This window comes from Phalangium opilio, unplaced genomic scaffold (assembly GCF_054372755.1).
Source record: "Phalangium opilio isolate 3A_F unplaced genomic scaffold, DU_Popi_V2 ptg001421l_1, whole genome shotgun sequence".
Taxonomy (NCBI): Eukaryota; Metazoa; Arthropoda; class Arachnida; order Opiliones; family Phalangiidae; genus Phalangium; species Phalangium opilio.
In genome coordinates this window covers 1,285,395-1,310,428 of record NW_028324258.1, presented here as the reverse complement: position 1 = coordinate 1,310,428, position 25,034 = coordinate 1,285,395, and the positions used below count along the sequence as shown (strand labels likewise).

The window sequence follows — 25,034 nt, the reverse complement described above, 5'->3', positions numbered from 1 at the left end:
GTACACTTTTGAATGCATTTTTTTCTGGAGAAATGTTTGACCGAATTCAGCTTAATTCCCTATAAAACACTCATTAAAAGTGATTTCATCTCGATTGAACAATAATTAAAAATTTACCTCGATTTTTAATAACATTTTCAAAATCGACGTTTCACGGCCAAAGAAGCATATTTTGAGTATTTCTTCACTATTTTCATATATATTCACTGAAACCATTATTTTTATACTTTTTGCTCGAACCACCAACCTTTCGATTAACAGCTGAACGCGCTAATCATTGCGCCACGGAAGCCCAAAAATTAAATGTTCGTCAGGTATTGTGGAAAAACTCTGGTATTTTACGTTACATCTGAGACCTCACAACACCGCTCCCGGATGAATTCGAACCACCAACCTATTGGTTAACAGCCGAACGCGCTAACCATTGAGCCACGGAAGCTCAGAAATTAAGTGGTTGTCAGGTATTGTGGATAAGTTAAGACTTGGTTTCCGTAGTGGGAATGGTACAATGGAAGCATTAGGGGGAGCATACAAGTATATACTAGAGGCACTTGATCAAAGTGAAATCTGTGTGGGCGTTTTTCTGGATCTACGAAAAGCTTTCGATAGTGTAGATCACGAACATCTACTAAACAAACTATACAAACAAGGGATCAGAGGAAGTGCAAGTGCGTGGCTAAAAAGCTACCTAGAAAATAGACAATGCTACACTAGAGTGGGAAGGGATTTATCTGCGCCAAGTCAATTAATATCGGGAGTCCCGCAGGGCTCTATAATATCACCACTCTTATTTAATCTATTCATAAATGACCTCATTAAACAGGCACCGTCTGGTAACATGTTCATGTACGCAGATGACGCGCTCCTTTTATATAAATCCGCAAACCCAATAAATGCAATAGATCAATCAAACCACTACCTAGATAAGATATTTAAGTGGATCACAGATAATGGGCTTCTCCTTAATATAAAAAAGACGGAAGGCATTATATTCCATAATAGGGGTAGAGATGTCAGTAGGGTACTAAATGGTATCGAACTTAATAAGGAAAAAATTAAAATAGTAGATAAATACAAATATCTAGGCCTATACTTTGATAAACACCTAACCTGGGACAGTCATGTCAATATAACCAGCTCAAAATTAGCCCGAGTGAATGGATTGCTTTACCATTGTAGAAAAATGGTACCCAGAAATATCCTAATTGAAATATACCACGCATTATTTAATTCGGTGTTCTCTTATGGAATACAATTCTGGGGCAACACAACAAAAGCTAATAAAAATAGGATACATATCCTACAAAAAAGGGCAATTAGATCAATTTATAATTTGTCATTTAGAGACCATACCCAAGAGTATTTTACAAGGGCAAAAATTTTAAACATACAAGAGAGTATACAGTATAATAGCTTATGTTTCATATACACAAACATTAGGCGGGAAAATAGCCTACTAAAACAGAAGCAGAAAAATAGACATACTAGATCACTAGAGCTATTAGATTTACCTAAATGTAACACCTCAAAAAAATTCACGTCTATCTTTTATACGGGAATAAAATTATATAACACAATATCACCTGAAATTCAAGCAAAACCGACTTTAACTAGATTTAAAAAGACTATAAAATCACTAATATTAGAAAAAAATAATAAAACCTTTACTTTTTTATTTAATTTGTTTTTATAAAGCCACCTTTGGCATAACCAATTGTTAAATATTTTATAATATACCATGCCACTGTTCAATTTTAAGTGGATATAACATATATTCATTAAATCTTTTTTCATGAATCTTTAACACGAGTTATTATAAGACACCATTGTTAAATCTATTTTTTATTTGATTAAATTAAATTGTTAAATTAAATTAAGCAGATAGGCACGGGGCTTACAAGTCACAATGTGACTTAGCCCCGTAGCAAACTGTAATGTAATGAAAAGTAAAAAATAAACATTTTTGAATTTGATTTTTTTTTGACTTATTACGTTACATCTGAGACCCTACAACACCTCTCCCGGTTGGGCTCGAACCACCAACCTTTCGGTTAACAGCCAAACGCGCTAACCATTGAGCCACGGAAGCTCAGAAATTAAACGATTGTCACGTATTGTGGAAAAGTTTTGATATTTTACGCTACATCTGAGACCCCACAACACCTCTCCTCGAACCTTCAACCTTTCGATTAACAGCTGAACGCGCTAATCATTGCGCCACGGAAGCCCAAAAATTAAATGCTCGTCAGGTATTGTGTAAAAACCTTGACTATTTACGTCACATCTGAGACCTCTTAACACCTCTCCCGGGTGGGCTCGAACCACCAACCTTTCGGTTAACAGCCGAACGCGCTAACCATGGCGCCACGGACGCCCAAAAATTAAATGGTCGCCAGGTATTGTGGAAAAACTTTGGCTTTCTACGTTGCATTTGAGATTCCAAAACACCGTTCCCAGGTGGGCTCGAACCACCAACCTATTGGATAAAACCCGAACGCGCTTACCATTGAGCCACAGAGGCTCAGAAATGAACTGGTTATTACGTATTGTGGAAAAGTTTTGAATTTTTACGCTAAATCTGAGACCCCACAGCAACTCTTCTGGGTGGGCTCGAACCACCAACCTTTCGGTTGACAGCTGAACGCGCTAACCATTGCGCCACGGAAGCCCAAAAATTAAATGCTCGTCAGGTATTGTGGGAAAACTCTGACATTTTACGTTACATCTGAGACGTTTCATCACCGCTCCTGGGAGGGCTCAAACCACCAGTCTTTTGAATAGCAGCCGAACGCGCTAACCATTGAGCCACGGAAGCTCAGAAATTAGATGGTTCTCACGTATTGTGGAAAAGTTTTGACTTTTTACATTACATCTGAGACCCCACAACACCTCTCCCGGGTGGACTCGAACCACCGACCATTCGATTAACAGCTGAACGCCCTAACCCTTGCGCCACGGAAGCCCAAAAATTAAATGCTCCTCAGTTATTGTGGAAAAACTCTGACATTTTACGTTACATCTGAGACGTTACAACACCGCTCCCGGGAGGGCTCGAACCACCAACCTATTGGTTAACAGCCGAACGCGCTAACCATTGAGCCACGGAAGCCCAAAAATTAAATGTTCGTCAGGTATTGTGGAAAAACTCTGACATTTTACGTTACATCTGAGACGTCACAACACCGCTCCCGAATGGGCTCGAACCACCAACCTATTGGTTAACAGCCGAACGCGCTAACCATTGAGCCACGGAAGCTCAGAAATTAAATGGATGTCAGGTATTGTGGAAAAGTTATGACTTTTTACGTTACATCTGAGACCCTACAACACCTCTCCCGGGTGGGCTCGAACCACCAACCTTTCGGTTAACAGCCGAACGCGCTAACCATGGCGCCACGGACGCCCAAAAATTAAATGGTCGCCAGGTATTGTGGAAAAACTTTGGCTTTCTACGTTGCATTTGAGATTCCAAAACACCGTTCCCGGGTGGGCTCGAACCACCAACCTATTGGATAAAACCCGAACGCGCTAACCATTGAGGCACGGAAGCTCAGAAAATAAATGGTCGTCAGGTATTGTGGAAAAACTTTGGCTTTCTACGTTACATTTGAGATCCCACAACACCGCTCCAGGGTGGGCTCGAACCAACAACCTATTGGTTAACAGCCGAACGCGCTTACCATTGAGCCACAGAAGCTCAGAAATGAACTGGTTATTACGTATTGTGGAAAGGTTTTGAATTTTTACGCTAAATCTGAGACCCCACAGCAACTCTTCTGGGTGGGCTCGAACCACCAACCTTTCTGTTGACAGCTGAACGCGCTAACCAATGCGCCACGGAAGCCCAAAAGTTAAATGCTCGTCAGGTATTGTGGGAAAACTCTGACATTTTACGTTACATCTGAGACGTTTCATCACCGCTCCTGGGAGGGCTCAAACCACCAGTCTTTTGAATAGCAGCCGAACGCGCTAACCATTGAGCCACGGAAGCTCAGAAATTAGATGGTTGTCACGTATTGTGGAAAAGTTTTGACTTTTTACATTACATCTGAGACCCCACAACACCTCTCCCGGGTGGGCTCGAACCACCAACCTATTGGTTAACAGCCGAACGCGCTAAGCATTGAGCCACGGAAGCTCAGAAATTTAAAGGTTGTCGGGTATTGTGGAAAAGTTTTTACTTTTTACACTACATCTGAGACCCCACAACACTTCTCCCGGGTGGGCTCGAACCACCAGCCTTTCGATTAACAGCTGAACGCGTTAACCATTGCGCCACGGAAGCCCAAAAATTAAATTCTCGTCACGTATTGTGTAGAAACCTTGACTTTTTACGTCACATCTGAGACCTCACAACACCGCTCCCGGATGGGCTCGAACCACCAACCTATTGGTTAACAGCCGAACGCGCTAACCATTGCGCCACGAAACCCAAAAATTAAATGGTCGTCAGGTATTGTGGAAAAACTTTGGCTTTCTACGTTACAATTGAGATCCCACAACACCGCTCCCGGGTGGGCTCGAACCACCAACCTATTGGTTAACAGCCGAACGTGCTAACCATTGAGCCACGGAAGCTCAGAAATTAAACGGTTGACACGTATTGTGGAAAAGTTTTGACTTTTTACGCTACATCTGAGACCCCACAACACCTCTCCCGGGTGGGCTCGAACCACCAACCTTTCGATTAACAGCTGAACGCGCTAACCATTGCGCCACGGAAGCCCAAAAACTAAATGCTCGTCAGGTATTGTGGAAAAACTCTGACATTTTACGTTACATCTGAGACGTCACAACACCGCTCCCGAATGGGCTCGAACCACCAACCTATTGGTTAACAGCTGAACGCGCTAACCATTGAGCCACGGAAACGCAGAAAATAAATGTTCGTCATGTATTGTGGAAAAACTCTGACATTTTACGTTACATCTGAGACGTTTCAACACCGCTCCTGGGAGGGCTCAAACCACCAGTCTTTTGAATAGCAGCCGAACGGGCTAACCATTGAGCCACGGAAGCTCAGAAATTAGATGGTTGTCACGTATTGTGGAAAAGGTTTGACTTTTTACGTTACATCTGAGACCCTACAACACCTCTCCCGGGTGGGCTCGAACCACCAACCTTTCGGTTAACAGCCGAACGCGCTAACCATTGCGCCAAGGAAGCCCAAAAATTAAATGGTAGTCAGGTATTGTGGAAAAACTTTGGCTTTCTACGTTACATTTGAGATCCCACAACACCGCTCCCGGGTGGGCTCGAATCACCAACCTATTGGTTAATAGCCGAACGCGCTAACCATTGAGCCACGGAAGCTCAGAAATTAAATTATTGTTACGTATTGTGGAAAAGTTTTGACTTTTGACGCTACATCTGAGACCCCACAACACCTCTTCCGGGTGGGCTCGAACCACTAACCTTTCGATTAACAGCTGAACGCGCTAACCATTGCGCCACGGAAGCCCAAAAATTGAATGTTCTTCCGGTATTGTGGAAAAACTCTGACATTTTACGGTACATCTGAGACCTCACAACACCGCTCCCGGGAGGGCTTAAACCACCCGTCTTTTGAATAACAGCTGAACGCGCTAACCAATGCGCCACGGAAGCCCAAATATTAAATGGTCGTCAGGTATTGCGGAAAAACTTTGACTTTTTACTTCAAATCTGAGACCTCACAACACCGCTCCCGGATGGGCTCGAACCACCAACCTTTCGGTTAACAGCCGAACACGCTTAACATTGCGCCACGGAAGGCCAAAAATTAAATTGCCGTCAGGTATTGTGGAAAAACTTTGGCTTTTTACGTTACATTTGAGATCCCAAAACACAGCTCCCGGGAGGGCTAGAACCACCAACCTATTGGTTAACAGCCGAAATCGCTAACCATTGAAGCACGGAAGCTCAGAAATTAAATGGTCGTCAGGTATTGTGGAAAAACCTTGACTTTTGACGTCATCTTGAGACGTCACAACACCGCTCCCGGATGGGCTCGAACCACCAACCTATTTGTTAACAGCCGAACGCGCTAACCATTGTGCCACGGAAGCTCTGAAATTAAATGGTTGTCAGGTATTGTGGAAAAGTTATGACTTTTTACGTTACATCTGAGACCGTACAACACCTCTCCCGGGTGGGCTCGAACTACCAACCTTTCGATTAACAGCTGAGCGCGCTAACCATTGCGCCACGGAAGCCAAAAAATTTAATGTTCGTCAGGGATTGTGGAAAAACTCTGACATTTTACGTTACATCTGAGACGTCACAACACCGCTCCCGGGAGGGCTCAAACCACCAGTCTTTTGAATAGCAGCTGAACGCGCTAACCATTGCGCCACGGAAGCCCAAAAATTAAATGGTCGTCAGGTATTTTGGAAAAACCTTGACTTTTTACGTCACATCTGAGACGTCACAACACCGCTCCCGGATGGGCTCGAACCACCAACCTATTTTTTAACAGCCGAACGCGCCAACCATTGAGCCACGGAAGCTCAGAAATTAAATGGTTGCCACGTATTGTGGAAAAGTTTTGACTTTTTACGCTACATCTGAGACCACACAACACCTCTCCCGGGTGGGCTCGAACCACCAATCTTTCGATTAACAGCTGAACGCGCTAACCATTGCGCCACGGAAGCCCAAAAATTAAATGTCCGTCAGGTATTGTGGAAAAACTCTGATATTTTACGTTACATCTGAGACGTCACAACACCGCTCCCGGGAGGGCTCAACGATTTTGAAAATGTTATTAAAAATCGAGGTTTATTTTTAATTATTGTTCAATCGAGATGAAATCACTTTTAATGAGTGTTTTATAGGGAATTAAGCTGGATTCGGTCAAACATTTCTCCAGAAAAAAATGCATTCAAAAGTGTATTGAAGAAATCGCAGGTTTTTCTTCTTCAAGATACAAAATCCGTGAATACGATTTCTTATTGAAAATTGAATTTTAACAGTTTTTTGAATGAATATCGTTACATTTGCTTGAATTAAAACAAAAAGTATAAAAATAATGCTTTCAGTGGTTATATTTGAAAATAGTGAAGAAGTACTCAAAATATGCTTCTTTGGCCGTGAAACGTCGATTTTGAAAATGTTATTAAAAACCAAGGTACATTTTTATTTATTGTTCAATCGAGATTAAATCACTTTTAATGAGTGTTTTATAGGGAATTAAGCTGATTTCGGTCAAAAATTTGTCCAGAAAAAAATGCATTCAAAAGTGTACCGAAAAAATCGCATGATTTTTTCTGCAAGATAAAAAAACCGTGACAACGATTTCTTATTTAAAATTGAATTTTAACAGTTTATTGAATGAATATCGTTACATTTGCTTGAATTAACGCAAAAATTATAAAAATAATGGTTTCAGTGGTATTATTTGAAATTAGTGAACAAATACTCAAAATGTTTTTATCAGGCCGAGATACGTCGATTTTGAAAATGTTATTAAAAATCGAGGTACATTTTTATTTATTGTTCAATCGAGATGAAATCACTTTTAATGAGTGTTTTATAGGAAATTAAGCTGAATTCGGTCAAAAATTTCTCCAGAAAAAAATGCATTCAAAAAAGTACCGAAAAATCGCATGTTTTTCTTCTTCAAGACACAAAATCCGTGAATACGATTTCTTATTGAAAATGGAATTTTAACAGTTTTTTGAATGAATATCGTTACATTGCTTGAATTAAAGCAAAAAGTATAAAAATAATGGTTTCAGTGAATATATTTGAAAATAGTGAAGAAATTCTCAAAATATGCTTCTTTGGCCGTGAAACGTCGATTTTGAAAATGTTATTAAAATCGAGGTAAATTTTTAATTATTGTTCAATCGAGATGAAATCACTTTTAATGAGTGCTTTATAGGGAATTAAGCTGAATTCGGTCAAACATTTCTCCAGAAAAAAATGCATTCAAAAGTGTACCGAAAAAATCGCATGTTTTTTTCTTCAAGATACAAAATCCCTGACAACGATTTCTTATTGAAAATTGAATTTTAACAGTTTATTGAATGAATATCGTTACATTTGCTTGAATTAACGCAAAAATTACAAAAATAATGGTTTCAGTGGTTATATTTGAAAATAGACAACAAATACTCAAAATGTTTTTCTTAGGCCGAGATACGTCGATTTTGAAAATGTTATTAAAAATCGAGGTACATTTTTATTTATTGTTCAATCGAGATGAAATCACTTTTAATGAGTGTTTTATAGGGAATTAAGCTGAATTCGGTCAAAAATTTCTCCAGAAAAAAATGCATTCAAAAAAGTACCGAAAAAATCGCATGTTTTTCTTCTTCAAGATACAAAATCCGTGAATACGATTTCTTATTGAAAATTGAATTTTATCAGTTTTTTGAATGAATATCGTTACAATGCTTGAATAAAAGCAAAAAGTATAAAAATAATGGTTTCAGTGAATATATTTGAAAATAGTGAAGAAATACTCAAAATATGCTTCTTTGGCCGTGAAACGTCGATTTTGAAAATGTTATTAAAAATCGAGGTACATTTTTAATTATTGTTCACTCGAGATGAAATCACTTAGAATGAGTGTTTTATAGGGAATTAAGCTGAATTCGGTCAAAAATTTCTCCAGAAAAAAATGCATTTAAAAGTGTATCGAAAAAATCGCATGTTTTTTTTCTTCAAGATACAAAATCCGTGACAACGATTTCTTATTTAAAATTGAATTTTAACAGTTTATTGAATGAATATCGTTACATTTGCTTGAATTAACGCAAAAATTACAAAAATAATGGTTTCAGTGGTTATATTTGAAAATAGTGAACAACTACTCGAAATGTTTTTCTTACGCCGAGTTACGTCGATTTTGAAAATGTTATTAAAAATCGAGGTAAATTTTTAATTATTGTTCAATCGAGATGAAATCACTTTTAATGAGTGTTTTATAGGGAATTAAGCTGAATTCGGTCAAACATTTCTCCAGAAAAAAATGCATTCAAAAGTGTACCGAAAAAATCGCATGTTTTTTTCTTCAAGATACAAAATCCCTGACAACGATTTCTTATTGAAAATTGAATTCTAACAGTTTATTGAATGAATATCGTTACATTTGCTTGAATTAACGCAAAAATTACAAAAATTATGGTTTCAGTGGTTATATTTTAAAATAGACAACAAATACTCAAAATGATTTTCTTAGGCCGAGTTACGTCGATTTTGAAAATGTTATTAAAAATCGAGGTACATTTTTATTTATTGTTCAATCGAGATGAAATCACTTTTAATGAGTGTTTTATAGGGAATTAAGCTGAATTCGGTCAAAAATTTCTCCAGAAAAAAATGCATTCAAAAAAGTACCGAAAAAATCGCATGTTTTTCTTCTTCAAGATACAAAATCCGTGAATACGATTTCTTATTGAAAATTGAATTTTAACAGTTTTTTGAATGAATATCGTTACAATGCTTGAATTAACGCAAAAATTATAAAAATAATGGTTTCAGTGGTATTATTTGAAATTAGTGAACAAATACTCAAAATGTTTTTATCAGGCCGAGATACGTCGATTTTGAAAATGTTATTAAAAATCGAGGTACATTTTTATTTATTGTTCAATCGAGATGAAATCACTTTTAATGAGTGTTTTATAGGAAATTAAGCTGAATTCGGTCAAAAATTTCTCCAGAAAAAAATGCATTCAAAAAAGTACCGAAAAATCGCATGTTTTTCTTCTTCAAGACACAAAATCCGTGAATACGATTTCTTATTGAAAATGGAATTTTAACAGTTTTTTGAATGAATATCGTTACATTGCTTGAATTAAAGCAAAAAGTATAAAAATAATGGTTTCAGTGAATATATTTGAAAATAGTGAAGAAATTCTCAAAATATGCTTCTTTGGCCGTGAAACGTCGATTTTGAAAATGTTATTAAAATCGAGGTAAATTTTTAATTATTGTTCAATCGAGATGAAATCACTTTTAATGAGTGCTTTATAGGGAATTAAGCTGAATTCGGTCAAACATTTCTCCAGAAAAAAATGCATTCAAAAGTGTACCGAAAAAATCGCATGTTTTTTTCTTCAAGATACAAAATCCCTGACAACGATTTCTTATTGAAAATTGAATTTTAACAGTTTATTGAATGAATATCGTTACATTTGCTTGAATTAACGCAAAAATTACAAAAATAATGGTTTCAGTGGTTATATTTGAAAATAGACAACAAATACTCAAAATGTTTTTCTTAGGCCGAGATACGTCGATTTTGAAAATGTTATTAAAAATCGAGGTACATTTTTATTTATTGTTCAATCGAGATGAAATCACTTTTAATGAGTGTTTTATAGGGAATTAAGCTGAATTTGGTCAAAAATTTCTCCAGAAAAAAATGCATTCAAAAAAGTACCGAAAAAATCGCATGTTTTTCTTCTTCAAGATACAAAATCCGTGAATACGATTTCTTATTGAAAATTGAATTTTATCAGTTTTTTGAATGAATATCGTTACAATGCTTGAATTAAAGCAAAAAGTATAAAAATAATGGTTTCAGTGAATATATTTGAAAATAGTGAAGAAATACTCAAAATATGCTTCTTTGGCCGTGAAACGTCGATTTTGAAAATGTTATTAAAAATCGAGGTACATTTTTAATTATTGTTCACTCGAGATGAAATCACTTAGAATGAGTGTTTTATAGGGAATTAAGCTGAATTCGGTCAAAAATTTCTCCAGAAAAAAATGCATTTAAAAGTGTATCGAAAAAATCGCATGTTTTTTTTCTTCAAGATACAAAATCCGTGACAACGATTTCTTATTTAAAATTGAATTTTAACAGTTTATTGAATGAATATCGTTACATTTGCTTGAATTAACGCAAAAATTACAAAAATAATGGTTTCAGTGGTTATATTTGAAAATAGTGAACAACTACTCGAAATGTTTTTCTTACGCCGAGTTACGTCGATTTTGAAAATGTTATTAAAAATCGAGGTAAATTTTTAATTATTGTTCAATCGAGATGAAATCACTTTTAATGAGTGTTTTATAGGGAATTAAGCTGAATTCGGTCAAACATTTCTCCAGAAAAAAATGCATTCAAAAGTGTACCGAAAAAATCGCATGTTTTTTTCTTCAAGATACAAAATCCCTGACAACGATTTCTTATTGAAAATTGAATTTTAACAGTTTATTGAATGAATATCGTTACATTTGCTTGAATTAACGCAAAAATTACAAAAATAATGGTTTCAGTGGTTATATTTTAAAATAGACAACAAATACTCAAAATGATTTTCTTAGGCCGAGTTACGTCGATTTTGAAAATGTTATTAAAAATCGAGGTACATTTTTATTTATTGTTCAATCGAGATGAAATCACTTTTAATGAGTGTTTTATAGGGAATTAAGCTGAATTCGGTCAAAAATTTCTCCAGAAAAAAATGCATTCAAAAAAGTACCGAAAAAATCGCATGTTTTTCTTCTTCAAGATACAAAATCCGTGAATACGATTTCTTATTGAAAATTGAATTTTAACAGTTTTTTGAATGAATATCGTTACAATGCTTGAATTAAAGCAAAAAGTATAAAAATAATGGTTTCAGTGAATATATTTGAAAATAGTGAAGAAATACTCAAAATATGCTTCTTTGGCCGTGAAACGTCGATTTTGAAAATGTTATTAAAAATCGAGGTACATTTTTAATTATTGTTCACTCGAGATGAAATCACTTAGAATGAGTGTTTTATAGGGAATTAAGCTGAATTCGGTCAAAAATTTCTCCAGAAAAAAATGCATTTAAAAGTGTATCGAAAAAATCGCATGTTTTTTTTCTTCAAGATACAAAATCCGTGACAACGATTTCTTATTTAAAATTGAATTTTAACAGTTTATTGAATGAATATCGTTACATTTGCTTGAATTAACGCAAAAATTACAAAAATAATGGTTTCAGTGGTTATATTTGAAAATAGTGAACAACTACTCGAAATGTTTTTCTTACGCCGAGTTACGTCGATTTTGAAAATGTTATTAAAAATCGAGGTAAATTTTTAATTATTGTTCAATCGAGATGAAATCACTTTTAATGAGTGTTTTATAGGGAATTAAGCTGAATTCGGTCAAACATTTCTCCAGAAAAAAATGCATTCAAAAGTGTACCGAAAAAATCGCATGTTTTTTTCTTCAAGATACAAAATCCCTGACAACGATTTCTTATTGAAAATTGAATTTTAACAGTTTATTGAATGAATATCGTTACATTTGCTTGAATTAACGCAAAAATTACAAAAATAATGGTTTCAGTGGTTATATTTTAAAATAGACAACAAATACTCAAAATGATTTTCTTAGGCCGAGTTACGTCGATTTTGAAAATGTTATTAAAAATCGAGGTACATTTTTATTTATTGTTCAATCGAGATGAAATCACTTTTAATGAGTGTTTTATAGGGAATTAAGCTGAATTCGGTCAAAAATTTCTCCAGAAAAAAATGCATTCAAAAAAGTACCGAAAAAATCGCATGTTTTTCTTCTTCAAGATACAAAATCCGTGAATACGATTTCTTATTGAAAATTGAATTTTAACAGTTTTTTGAATGAATATCGTTACAATGCTTGAATTAAAGCAAAAAGTATAAAAATAATGGTTTCAGTGAATATATTTGAAAATAGTGAAGAAATACTCAAAATATGCTTCTTTGGCCGTGAAACGTCGATTTTGAAAATGTTATTAAAAATCGAGGTACATTTTTAATTATTGTTCAATCGAGATGAAATCACTTAGAATGAGTGTTTTATAGGGAATTAAGCTGAATTCGGTCAAAAATTTCTCCAGAAAAAAATGCATTTAAAAGTGTATCGAAAAAATCGCATGTTTTTTTTCTTCAAGATACAAAATCCGTGACAACGATTTCTTATTTAAAATTGAATTTTAACAGTTTATTGAATGAATATCGTTACATTTGCTTGAATTAACGCAAAAATTACAAAAATAATGGTTTCAGTGGTTATATTTGAAAATAGTGAACAACTACTCGAAATGTTTTTCTTACGCCGAGTTACGTCGATTTTGAAAATGTTATTAAAAATCGAGGTAAATTTTTAATTATTGTTCAATCGAGATGAAATCACTTTTAATGAGTGTTTTATAGGGAATTAAGCTGAATTCGGTCAAACATTTCTCCAGAAAAAAATGCATTCAAAAGTGTACCGAAAAAATCGCATGTTTTTTTCTTCAAGATACAAAATCCCTGACAACGATTTCTTATTGAAAATTGAATTTTAACAGTTTATTGAATGAATATCGTTACATTTGCTTGAATTAACGCAAAAATTACAAAAATAATGGTTTCAGTGGTTATATTTGAAAATAGACAACAAATACTCAAAATGTTTTTCTTAGGCCGAGTTACGTCGATTTTGAAAATGTTATTAAAAATCGAGGTACATTTTCATTTATTGTTCAATCGAGATGAAATCACTTTTAATGAGTGTTTTATAGGGAATTAAGCTGAATTCGGTCAAAAATTTCTCCAGAAAAAAATGCATTCAAAAAAGTACCGAAAAAATCGCATGTTTTTCTTCTTCAAGATACAAAATCCGTGAATACGATTTCTTATTGAAAATTGAATTTTATCAGTTTTTTGAATGAATATCGTTACAATGCTTGAATTAAAGCAAAAAGTATAAAAATAATGGTTTCAGTGAATATATTTGAAAATAGTGAAGAAATACTCAAAATATGCTTCTTTGGCCGTGAAACGTCGATTTTGAAAATGTTATTAAAAATCGAGGTACATTTTTAATTATTGTTCACTCGAGATGAAATCACTTAGAATGAGTGTTTTATAGGGAATTAAGCTGAATTCGGTCAAAAATTTCTCCAGAAAAAAATGCATTTAAAAGTGTATCGAAAAAATCGCATGTTTTTTTTCTTCAAGATACAAAATCCGTGACAACGATTTCTTATTTAAAATTGAATTTTAACAGTTTATTGAATGAATATCGTTACATTTGCTTGAATTAACGCAAAAATTACAAAAATAATGGTTTCAGTGGTTATATTTGAAAATAGTGAACAACTACTCGAAATGTTTTTCTTACGCCGAGTTACGTCGATTTTGAAAATGTTATTAAAAATCGAGGTAAATTTTTAATTATTGTTCAATCGAGATGAAATCACTTTTAATGAGTGTTTTATAGGGAATTAAGCTGAATTCGGTCAAACATTTCTCCAGAAAAAAATGCATTCAAAAGTGTACCGAAAAAATCGCATGTTTTTTTCTTCAAGATACAAAATCCCTGACAACGATTTCTTATTGAAAATTGAATTTTAACAGTTTATTGAATGAATATCGTTACATTTGCTTGAATTAACGCAAAAATTACAAAAATAATGGTTTCAGTGGTTATATTTTAAAATAGACAACAAATACTCAAAATGATTTTCTTAGGCCGAGTTACGTCGATTTTGAAAATGTTATTAAAAATCGAGGTACATTTTTATTTATTGTTCAATCGAGATGAAATCACTTTTAATGAGTGTTTTATAGTGAATTAAGCTGAATTCGGTCAAAAATTTCTCCAGAAAAAAATGCATTCAAAAAAGTACCGAAAAAATCGCATGTTTTTCTTCTTCAAGATACAAAATCCGTGAATACGATTTCTTATTGAAAATTGAATTTTAACAGTTTTTTGAATGAATATCGTTACAATGCTTGAATTAAAGCAAAAAGTATAAAAATAATGGTTTCAGTGAATATATTGGAAAATAGTGAAGAAATACTCAAAATATGCTTCTTTGGCCGTGAAACGTCGATTTTGAAAATGTTATTAAAAATCGAGGTACATTTTTAATTATTGTTCAATCGAGATGAAATCACTTAGAATGAGTGTTTTATAGGGAATTAAGCTGAATTCGGTCAAAAATTTCTCCAGAAAAAAATGCATTTAAAAGTGTATCGAAAAAATCGCATGTTTTTTTTCTTCAAGATACAAAATCCGTGACAACGATTTCTTATTTAAAATTGAATTTTAACAGTTTATTGAATGAATATCGTTACATTTGCTTGAATTAACGCAAAAAATACAAAAATAATGGTTTCAGTGGTTATATTTGAAAATAGTGAACAACTACTCGAAATGTTTTTCTTACGCCGAGTTACGTCGATTTTGAAAATGTTATTAAAAATCGAGGTAAATTTTTAATTATTGTTCAATCGAGATGAAATCACTTTTAATGAGTGTTTTATAGGGAATTAAGCTGAATTCGGTCAAACATTTCTCCAGAAAAAAATGCATTTAAAAGTGTATCGAAAAAATCGCATGTTTTTTTTCTTCAAGATACAAAATCCGTGACAACGATTTCTTATTTAAAATTGAATTTTAACAGTTTATTGAATGAATATCGTTACATTTGCTTGAATTAACGCAAAAATTACAAAAATAATGGTTTCAGTGGTTATATTTTAAAATAGACAACAAATACTCAAAATGATTTTCTTAGGCCGAGTTACGTCGATTTTGAAAATGTTATTAAAAATCGAGGTACATTTTTATTTATTGTTCAATCGAGATGAAATCACTTTTAATGAGTGTTTTATAGGGAATTAAGCTGAATTCGGTCAAAAATTTCTCCAGAAAAAAATGCATTCAAAAAAGTACCGAAAAAATCGCATGTTTTTCTTCTTCAAGATACAAAATCCGTGAATACGATTTCTTATTGAAAATTGAATTTTAACAGTTTTTTGAATGAATATCGTTACAATGCTTGAATTAAAGCAAAAAGTATAAAAATAATGGTTTCAGTGAATATATTTGAAAATAGTGAAGAAATACTCAAAATATGCTTCTTTGGCCGTGAAACGTCGATTTTGAAAATGTTATTAAAAATCGAGGTACATTTTTAATTATTGTTCACTCGAGATGAAATCACTTAGAATGAGTGTTTTATAGGGAATTAAGCTGAATTCGGTCAAAAATTTCTCCAGAAAAAAATGCATTTAAAAGTGTATCGAAAAAATCGCATGTTTTTTTTCTTCAAGATACAAAATCCGTGACAACGATTTCTTATTTAAAATTGAATTTTAACAGTTTATTGAATGAATATCGTTACATTTGCTTGAATTAACGCAAAAATTACAAAAATAATGGTTTCAGTGGTTATATTTGAAAATAGTGAACAACTACTCGAAATGTTTTTCTTACGCCGAGTTACGTCGATTTTGAAAATGTTATTAAAAATCGAGGTAAATTTTTAATTATTGTTCAATCGAGATGAAATCACTTTTAATGAGTGTTTTATAGGGAATTAAGCTGAATTCGGTCAAACATTTCTCCAGAAAAAAATGCATTCAAAAGTGTACCGAAAAAATCGCATGTTTTTTTCTTCAAGATACAAAATCCCTGACAACGATTTCTTATTGAAAATTGAATTTTAACAGTTTATTGAATGAATATCGTTACATTTGCTTGAATTAACGCAAAAATTACAAAAATAATGGTTTCAGTGGTTATATTTTAAAATAGACAACAAATACTCAAAATGATTTTCTTAGGCCGAGTTACGTCGATTTTGAAAATGTTATTAAAAATCGAGGTACATTTTTATTTATTGTTCAATCGAGATGAAATCACTTTTAATGAGTGTTTTATAGGGAATTAAGCTGAATTCGGTCAAAAATTTCTCCAGAAAAAAATGCATTCAAAAAAGTACCGAAAAAATCGCATGTTTTTCTTCTTCAAGATACAAAATCCGTGAATACGATTTCTTATTGAAAATTGAATTTTAACAGTTTTTTGAATGAATATCGTTACAATGCTTGAATTAAAGCAAAAAGTATAAAAATAATGGTTTCAGTGAATATATTTGAAAATAGTGAAGAAATACTCAAAATATGCTTCTTTGGCCGTGAAACGTCGATTTTGAAAATGTTATTAAAAATCGAGGTACATTTTTAATTATTGTTCAATCGAGATGAAATCACTTAGAATGAGTGTTTTATAGGGAATTAAGCTGAATTCGGTCAAAAATTTCTCCAGAAAAAAATGCATTTAAAAGTGTATCGAAAAAATCGCATGTTTTTTTTCTTCAAGATACAAAATCCGTGACAACGATTTCTTATTTAAAATTGAATTTTAACAGTTTATTGAATGAATATCGTTACATTTGCTTGAATTAACGCAAAAATTACAAAAATAATGGTTTCAGTGGTTATATTTGAAAATAGTGAACAACTACTCGAAATGTTTTTCTTACGCCGAGTTACGTCGATTTTGAAAATGTTATTAAAAATCGAGGTAAATTTTTAATTATTGTTCAATCGAGATGAAATCACTTTTAATGAGTGTTTTATAGGGAATTAAGCTGAATTCGGTCAAACATTTCTCCAGAAAAAAATGCATTCAAAAGTGTACCGAAAAAATCGCATGTTTTTTTCTTCAAGATACAAAATCCCTGACAACGATTTCTTATTGAAAATTGAATTTTAACAGTTTATTGAATGAATATCGTTACATTTGCTTGAATTAACGCAAAAATTACAAAAATAATGGTTTCAGTGGTTATATTTGAAAATAGACAACAAATACTCAAAATGTTTTTCTTAGGCCGAGTTACGTCGATTTTGAAAATGTTATTAAAAATCGAGGTACATTTTCATTTATTGTTCAATCGAGATGAAATCACTTTAAATGAGTGTTTTATAGGGAATTAAGCTGAATTCGGTCAAAAATTTCTCCAGAAAAAAATGCATTCAAAAAAGTACCGAAAAAATCGCATGTTTTTCTTCTTCAAGATACAAAATCCGTGAATACGATTTCTTATTGAAAATTGAATTTTATCAGTTTTTTGAATGAATATCGTTACAATGCTTGAATTAAAGCAAAAAGTATAAAAATAATGGTTTCAGTGAATATATTTGAAAATAGTGAAGAAATACTCAAAATATGCTTCTTTGGCCGTGAAACGTCGATTTTGAAAATGTTATTAAAAATCGATGTACATTTTTAATTATTGTTCACTCGAGATGAAATCACTTAGAATGAGTGTTTTATAGGGAATTAAGCTGAATTCGGTCAAAAATTTCTCCAGAAAAAAATGCATTTAAAAGTGTATCGAAAAAATCGCATGTTTTTTTTCTTCAAGATACAAAATCCGTGACAACGATTTCTTATTTAAAATTGAATTTTAACAGTTTATTGAATGAATATCGTTACATTTGCTTGAATTAACGCAAAAATTACAAAAATAATGGTTTCAGTGGTTATATTTGAAAATAGTGAACAACTACTCGAAATGTTTTTCTTACGCCGAGTTACGTCGATTTTGAAAATGTTATTAAAAATCGAGGTAAATTTTTAATTATTGTTCAATCGAGATGAAATCACTTTTAATGAGTGTTTTATAGGGAATTAAGCTGAATTCGGTCAAACATTTCTCCAGAAAAAAATGCATTCAAAAGTGTACCGAAAAAATCGCATGTTTTTTTCTTCAAGATACAAAATCCCTGACAACGATTTCTTATTGAAAATTGAATTTTAACAGTTTATTGAATGAATATCGTTACATTTGCTTGAATTAACGCAAAAATTACAAAAATAATGGTTTCAGTGGTTATATTTTAAAATAGACAACAAATACTCAAAATGATTTTCTTAGGCCGAGTTACGTCGATTTTGAAAATGTTATTAAAAATCGAGGTACATTTTTATTTATTGTTCAATCGAGATGAAATCACTTTTAATGAGTGTTTTATAGTGAATTAAGCTGAATTCGGTCAAAAATTTCTCCAGAAAAAAATGCATTCAAAAAAGTACCGAAAAAATCGCATGTTTTTCTTCTTCAAGATACAAAATCCGTGAATACGATTTCTTATTGAAAATTGAATTTTAACAGTTTTTTGAATGAATATCGTTACAATGCTTGAATTAAAGCAAAAAGTATAAAAATAATGGTTTCAGTGAATATATTGGAAAATAGTGAAGAAATACTCAAAATATGCTTCTTTGGCCGTGAAACGTCGATTTTGAAAATGTTATTAAAAATCGAGGTACATTTTTAATTATTGTTCAATCGAGATGAAATCACTTAGAATGAGTGTTTTATAGGGAATTAAGCTGAATTCGGTCAAAAATTTCTCCAGAAAAAAATGCATTTAAAAGTGTATCGAAAAAATCGCATGTTTTTTTTCTTCAAGATACAAAATCCGTGACAACGATTTCTTATTTAAAATTGAATTTTAACAGTTTATTGAATGAATATCGTTACATTTGCTTGAATTAACGCAAAAAATACAAAAATAATGGTTTCAGTGGTTATATTTGAAAATAGTGAACAACTACTCGAAATGTTTTTCTTACGCCGAGTTACGTCGATTTTGAAAATGTTATTAAAAATCGAGGTAAATTTTTAATTATTGTTCAATCGAGATGAAATCACTTTTAATGAGTGTTTTATAGGGAATTAAGCTGAATTCGGTCAAACATTTCTCCAGAAAAAAATGCATTCAAAAGTGTACCGAAAAAATCGCATGTTTTTTTCTTCAAGATACAAAATCCCTGACAACGATTTCTTATTGAAAATTGAATTTTAACAGTTTATTGAATGAATATCGTTACATTTGCTTGAATTAACGCAAAAATTACAAAAATAATGGTTTCAGTGGTTATATTTTAAAATAGACAACCAATACTCAAAATGATTTTCTTAGGCCGAGTTACGTCGATTTTGAAAATGTTATTAAAAATCGAGGTACATTTTTATTTATTGTTCAATCGAGATGAAATCACTTTTAATGAGTGTTTTATAGGGAATTAAGCTGAATTCGGTCAAAAATTTCTCCAGAAAAAAATGCATTCAAAAAAGTACCGAAAAAATCGCATGTTTTTCTTCTTCAAGATACAAAATCCGTGATTACGATTTCTTATTGAAAATTGAATTTTAACAGTTTTTTGAATGAATATCGTTACAATGCTTGAATTAAAGCAAAAAGTATAAAAATAATGGTTTCAGTGAATATATTTGAAAATAGTGAAGAAATACTCAAAATATGCTTCTTTGGCCGTGAAACGTCGATTTTGAAAATGTTATTAAAAATCGAGGTACATTTTTAATTATTATTCAATCGAGATGAAATCACTTAGAATGAGTGTTTTATAGGGAATTAAGCTGAATTCGGTCAAAAATTTCTCCAGAAAAAAATGCATTTAAAAGTGTATCGAAAAAATCGCATGTTTTTTTTCTTCAAGATACAAAATCCGTGACAACGATTTCTTATTTAAAATTGAATTTTAACAGTTTATTGAATGAATATCGTTACATTTGCTTGAATTAACGCAAAAATTACAAAAATAATGGTTTCAGTGGTTATATTTGAAAATAGTGAACAACTACTCGAAATGTTTTTCTTACGCCGAGTTACGTCGATTTTGAAAATGTTATTAAAAATCGAGGTAAATTTTTAATTATTGTTCAATCGAGATGAAATCACTTTTAATGAGTGTTTTATAGGGAATTAAGCTGAATTCGGTCAAACATTTCTCCAGAAAAAAATGCATTCAAAAGTGTACCGAAAAAATCGCATGTTTTTTTTCTTCAAGATACAAAATCCGTGACAACGATTTCTTATTGGAAATTGAATTTTAACAGTTTTTTGGATGAATATCGTTATATTTGCTTGAATTAAAGCAAAAAGAACAAAAAAAATGGTTTCAGTGGTTATATTTGAAAATAGTGAAAAAATTCTCAAAATGTGCTTCACTGGCCGAGAAACGTCGATTTTGAAAATGCTATTAAAAATCGAGGTTCAATTTTATTTATTGATCAATCGAGATGAAATCACTTTTAATGAGTATTTTATAGGTAATAAAGCTGAATTCGGTCCAAAATTTGTCCAGAAAAAAATGCATTCAAAAGTGTACCGAAAAAATCGCTAGTTTTTTTCTTCAAGATACAAAATCCGTGACAACGATTTCTTATTGGAAATTGAATTTTAACAGTTTTTTGGATGAATATCGTTATATTTGATTGAATTAAAGCAAAAAATACAAAAATAATGGTTTCAATGGTTATATTTTAAAATAGTGAAAAAATTCTCAAAATGTTTTTCTCCGGCCGAGAAACGTCGATTTTGAAAATGTTATTAAAAATCGAGGTTCATTTTTATTTATTGATCAATCGAGATGAAATCACTTTTAATGAGTATTTTATAGGTAATTAAGCTGAATTCGGTCAAAAATTTGTCCAGAAAAAAATTCCTTAAAAAGTGTACCGAAAAAATCGCATGTTTTTTTTCTTCAAGATACAAAATCCGTGACAACGATTTCTTATTGGAAATTGAATTTTAACAGTTTTTTGGATGAATATCGTTATATTTGCTTGAATTAAAGCAAAAACTACAAAAATAGTGGTTTCAGTGGTTATATTTTAAAATAGTGAAAAAATTCTCAAAATGTGCTTCACTGGCCGAGAAACGTCGATTTTGAAAATGTTATTAAAAATCGAGGTTCATTTTTATTTATTGATCAATAGAGATGAAATCACTTTTAATGAGTATTTTATAGGTAAATAAGCTGAATTCGGTCAAAAATTTGTCCAGAAAAAAATGCATTCAAAAGTGTACCGAAAAAATCGCATGTTTTTTTTCTTCAAGTTACAAAATCCGTGACAACGATTTCTTATTGGAAATTGAATTTTAACAGTTTTTTGGATGAATATCGTTATATTTGCTTGAATTAAAGCAAAAAGAACAAAAAAAAATGGTTTCAGTGGTTATATTTGAAAATAGTGAAAAAATTCTCAAAATGTGCTTCACTGGCCGAGAAACGTCGATTTTGAAAATGTTATTAAAAATCGAGGTTCAATTTTATTTATTGATCAATCGAGATGAAATCACTTTTAATGAGTATTTTATAGGTAATAAAGCTGAATTCGGTCCAAAATTTGTCCAGAAAAAAATGCATTCAAAAGTGTACCGAAAAAATCGCTAGTTTTTTTCTTCAAGATACAAAATCCGTGACAACGATTTCTTATTGGAAATTGAATTTTAACAGTTTTTTGGATGAATATCGTTATATTTGATTGAATTAAAGCAAAAAATACAAAAATAATGGTTTCAATGGTTATATTTTAAAATAGTGAAAAAATTCTCAAAATGTTTTTCTCCGGCCGAGAAACGTCGATTTTGAAAATGTTATTAAAAATCGAGGTTCATTTTTATTTATTGATCAATCGAGATGAAATCACTTTTAATGAGTATTTTATAGGTAATTAAGCTGAATTCGGTCAAAAATTTGTCCAGAAAAAAATGCATTCAAAAGTGTACCGAAAAAATCGCATGTTTTTTTTCTTCAAGTTACAAAATCCGTGACAACGATTTCTTATTGGAAATTGAATTTTAACAGTTTTTTGGATGAATATCGTTATATTTGCTTGAATTAAAGCAAAAAGAACAAAAAAAATGGTTTCAGTGGTTATATTTGAAAATAGTGAAAAAATTCTCAAAATGTGCTTCACTGGCCGAGAAACGTCGATTTTGAAAATGTTATTAAAAATCGAGGTTCATTTTTATTTATTGATCAATCGAGATGAAATCACTTTTAATGAGTATTTTATAGGTAATTAAGCTGAATTCGGTCAAAAATTTGTCCAGAAAAAAATTCCTTAAAAAGTGTACCGAAAAAATCGCATGTTTTTTTCTTCAAGATACAAAATCCGTGACAACGATTTCTTATTGGAAATTGAATTTTAACAGTTTTTTGGATGAATATCGTTATATTTGCTTGAATTAAAGCAAAAACTACAAAAATAGTGGTTTCAGTGGTTATATTTTAAAATAGTGAAAAAATTCTCAAAATGTGCTTCACTGGCCGAGAAACGTCGATTTTGAAAATGTTATTAAAAATCGAGGTTCAATTTTATTTATTGATCAATCGAGATGAAATCACTTTTAATGAGTATTTTATAGGTAATTAAGCTGAATTCGGTCAAAAATTTCTCCAGAAAAAAATGCATTCAAAAAAGTACCGAAAAAATCGCATGTTTTTCTTCTTCAAGATACAAAATCCGTGATTACGATTTCTTATTGAAAATTGAATTTTAACAGTTTTTTGAATGAATATCGTTACAATGCTTGAATTAAAGCAAAAAGTATAAAAATAATGGTTTCAGTGAATATATTTGAAAATAGTGAAGAAATACTCAAAATATGCTTCTTTGGCCGTGAAACGTCGATTTTGAAAATGTTATTAAAAATCGAGGTACATTTTTAATTATTGTTCAATCGAGATGAAATCACTTAGAATGAGTGTTTTATAGGGAATTAAGCTGAATTCGGTCAAAAATTTCTCCAGAAAAAAATGCATTTAAAAGTGTATCGAAAAAATCGCATGTTTTTTTTCTTCAAGATACAAAATCCGTGACAACGATTTCTTATTTAAAATTGAATTTTAACAGTTTATTGAATGAATATCGTTACATTTGCTTGAATTAACGCAAAAATTACAAAAATAATGGTTTCAGTGGTTATATTTGAAAATAGTGAACAACTACTCGAAATGTTTTTCTTACGCCGAGTTACGTCGATTTTGAAAATGTTATTAAAAATCGAGGTAAATTTTTAATTATTGTTCAATCGAGATGAAATCACTTTTAATGAGTGTTTTATAGGGAATTAAGCTGAATTCGGTCAAACATTTCTCCAGAAAAAAATGCATTCAAAAGTGTACCGAAAAAATCGCATGTTTTTTTTCTTCAAGATACAAAATCCGTGACAACGATTTCTTATTGGAAATTGAATTTTAACAGTTTTTTGGATGAATATCGTTATATTTGCTTGAATTAAAGCAAAAAGAACAAAAAAAATGGTTTCAGTGGTTATATTTGAAAATAGTGAAAAAATTCTCAAAATGTGCTTCACTGGCCGAGAAACGTCGATTTTGAAAATGCTATTAAAAATCGAGGTTCAATTTTATTTATTGATCAATCGAGATGAAATCACTTTTAATGAGTATTTTATAGGTAATAAAGCTGAATTCGGTCCAAAATTTGTCCAGAAAAAAATGCATTCAAAAGTGTACCGAAAAAATCGCTAGTTTTTTTCTTCAAGATACAAAATCCGTGACAACGATTTCTTATTGGAAATTGAATTTTAACAGTTTTTTGGATGAATATCGTTATATTTGATTGAATTAAAGCAAAAAATACAAAAATAATGGTTTCAATGGTTATATTTTAAAATAGTGAAAAAATTCTCAAAATGTTTTTCTCCGGCCGAGAAACGTCGATTTTGAAAATGTTATTAAAAATCGAGGTTCATTTTTATTTATTGATCAATCGAGATGAAATCACTTTTAATGAGTATTTTATAGGTAATTAAGCTGAATTCGGTCAAAAATTTGTCCAGAAAAAAATTCCTTAAAAAGTGTACCGAAAAAATCGCATGTTTTTTTTCTTCAAGATACAAAATCCGTGACAACGATTTCTTATTGGAAATTGAATTTTAACAGTTTTTTGAATGAATATCGTTACAATGCTTGAATTAAAGCAAAAAGTATAAAAATAATGGTTTCAGTGAATATATTTGAAAATAGTGAAGAAATACTCAAAATATGCTTCTTTGGCCGTGAAACGTCGATTTTGAAAATGTTATTAAAAATCGAGGTACATTTTTAATTATTATTCAATCGAGATGAAATCACTTAGAATGAGTGTTTTATAGGGAATTAAGCTGAATTCGGTCAAAAATTTCTCCAGAAAAAAATGCATTTAAAAGTGTATCGAAAAAATCGCATGTTTTTTTTCTTCAAGATACAAAATCCGTGACAACGATTTCTTATTTAAAATTGAATTTTAACAGTTTATTGAATGAATATCGTTACATTTGCTTGAATTAACGCAAAAATTACAAAAATAATGGTTTCAGTGGTTATATTTGAAAATAGTGAACAACTACTCGAAATGTTTTTCTTACGCCGAGTTACGTCGATTTTGAAAATGTTATTAAAAATCGAGGTAAATTTTTAATTATTGTTCAATCGAGATGAAATCACTTTTAATGAGTGTTTTATAGGG

The 25,034-nt window shown here is 31.5% G+C and overlaps 1 non-coding gene across 1 annotated transcript; it reads right to left on the bottom strand.

Annotated features, from left to right (window-relative positions):
• Positions 1-2,595: 2,595 nt before the first annotated feature.
• TRNAD-GUC (transfer RNA aspartic acid (anticodon GUC)) lies at positions 2,596-2,665 on the bottom strand. Its single transcript has one exon. It is a non-coding gene; the product is annotated as a tRNA-Asp (tRNA).
• Positions 2,666-25,034: the final 22,369 nt, after the last annotated feature.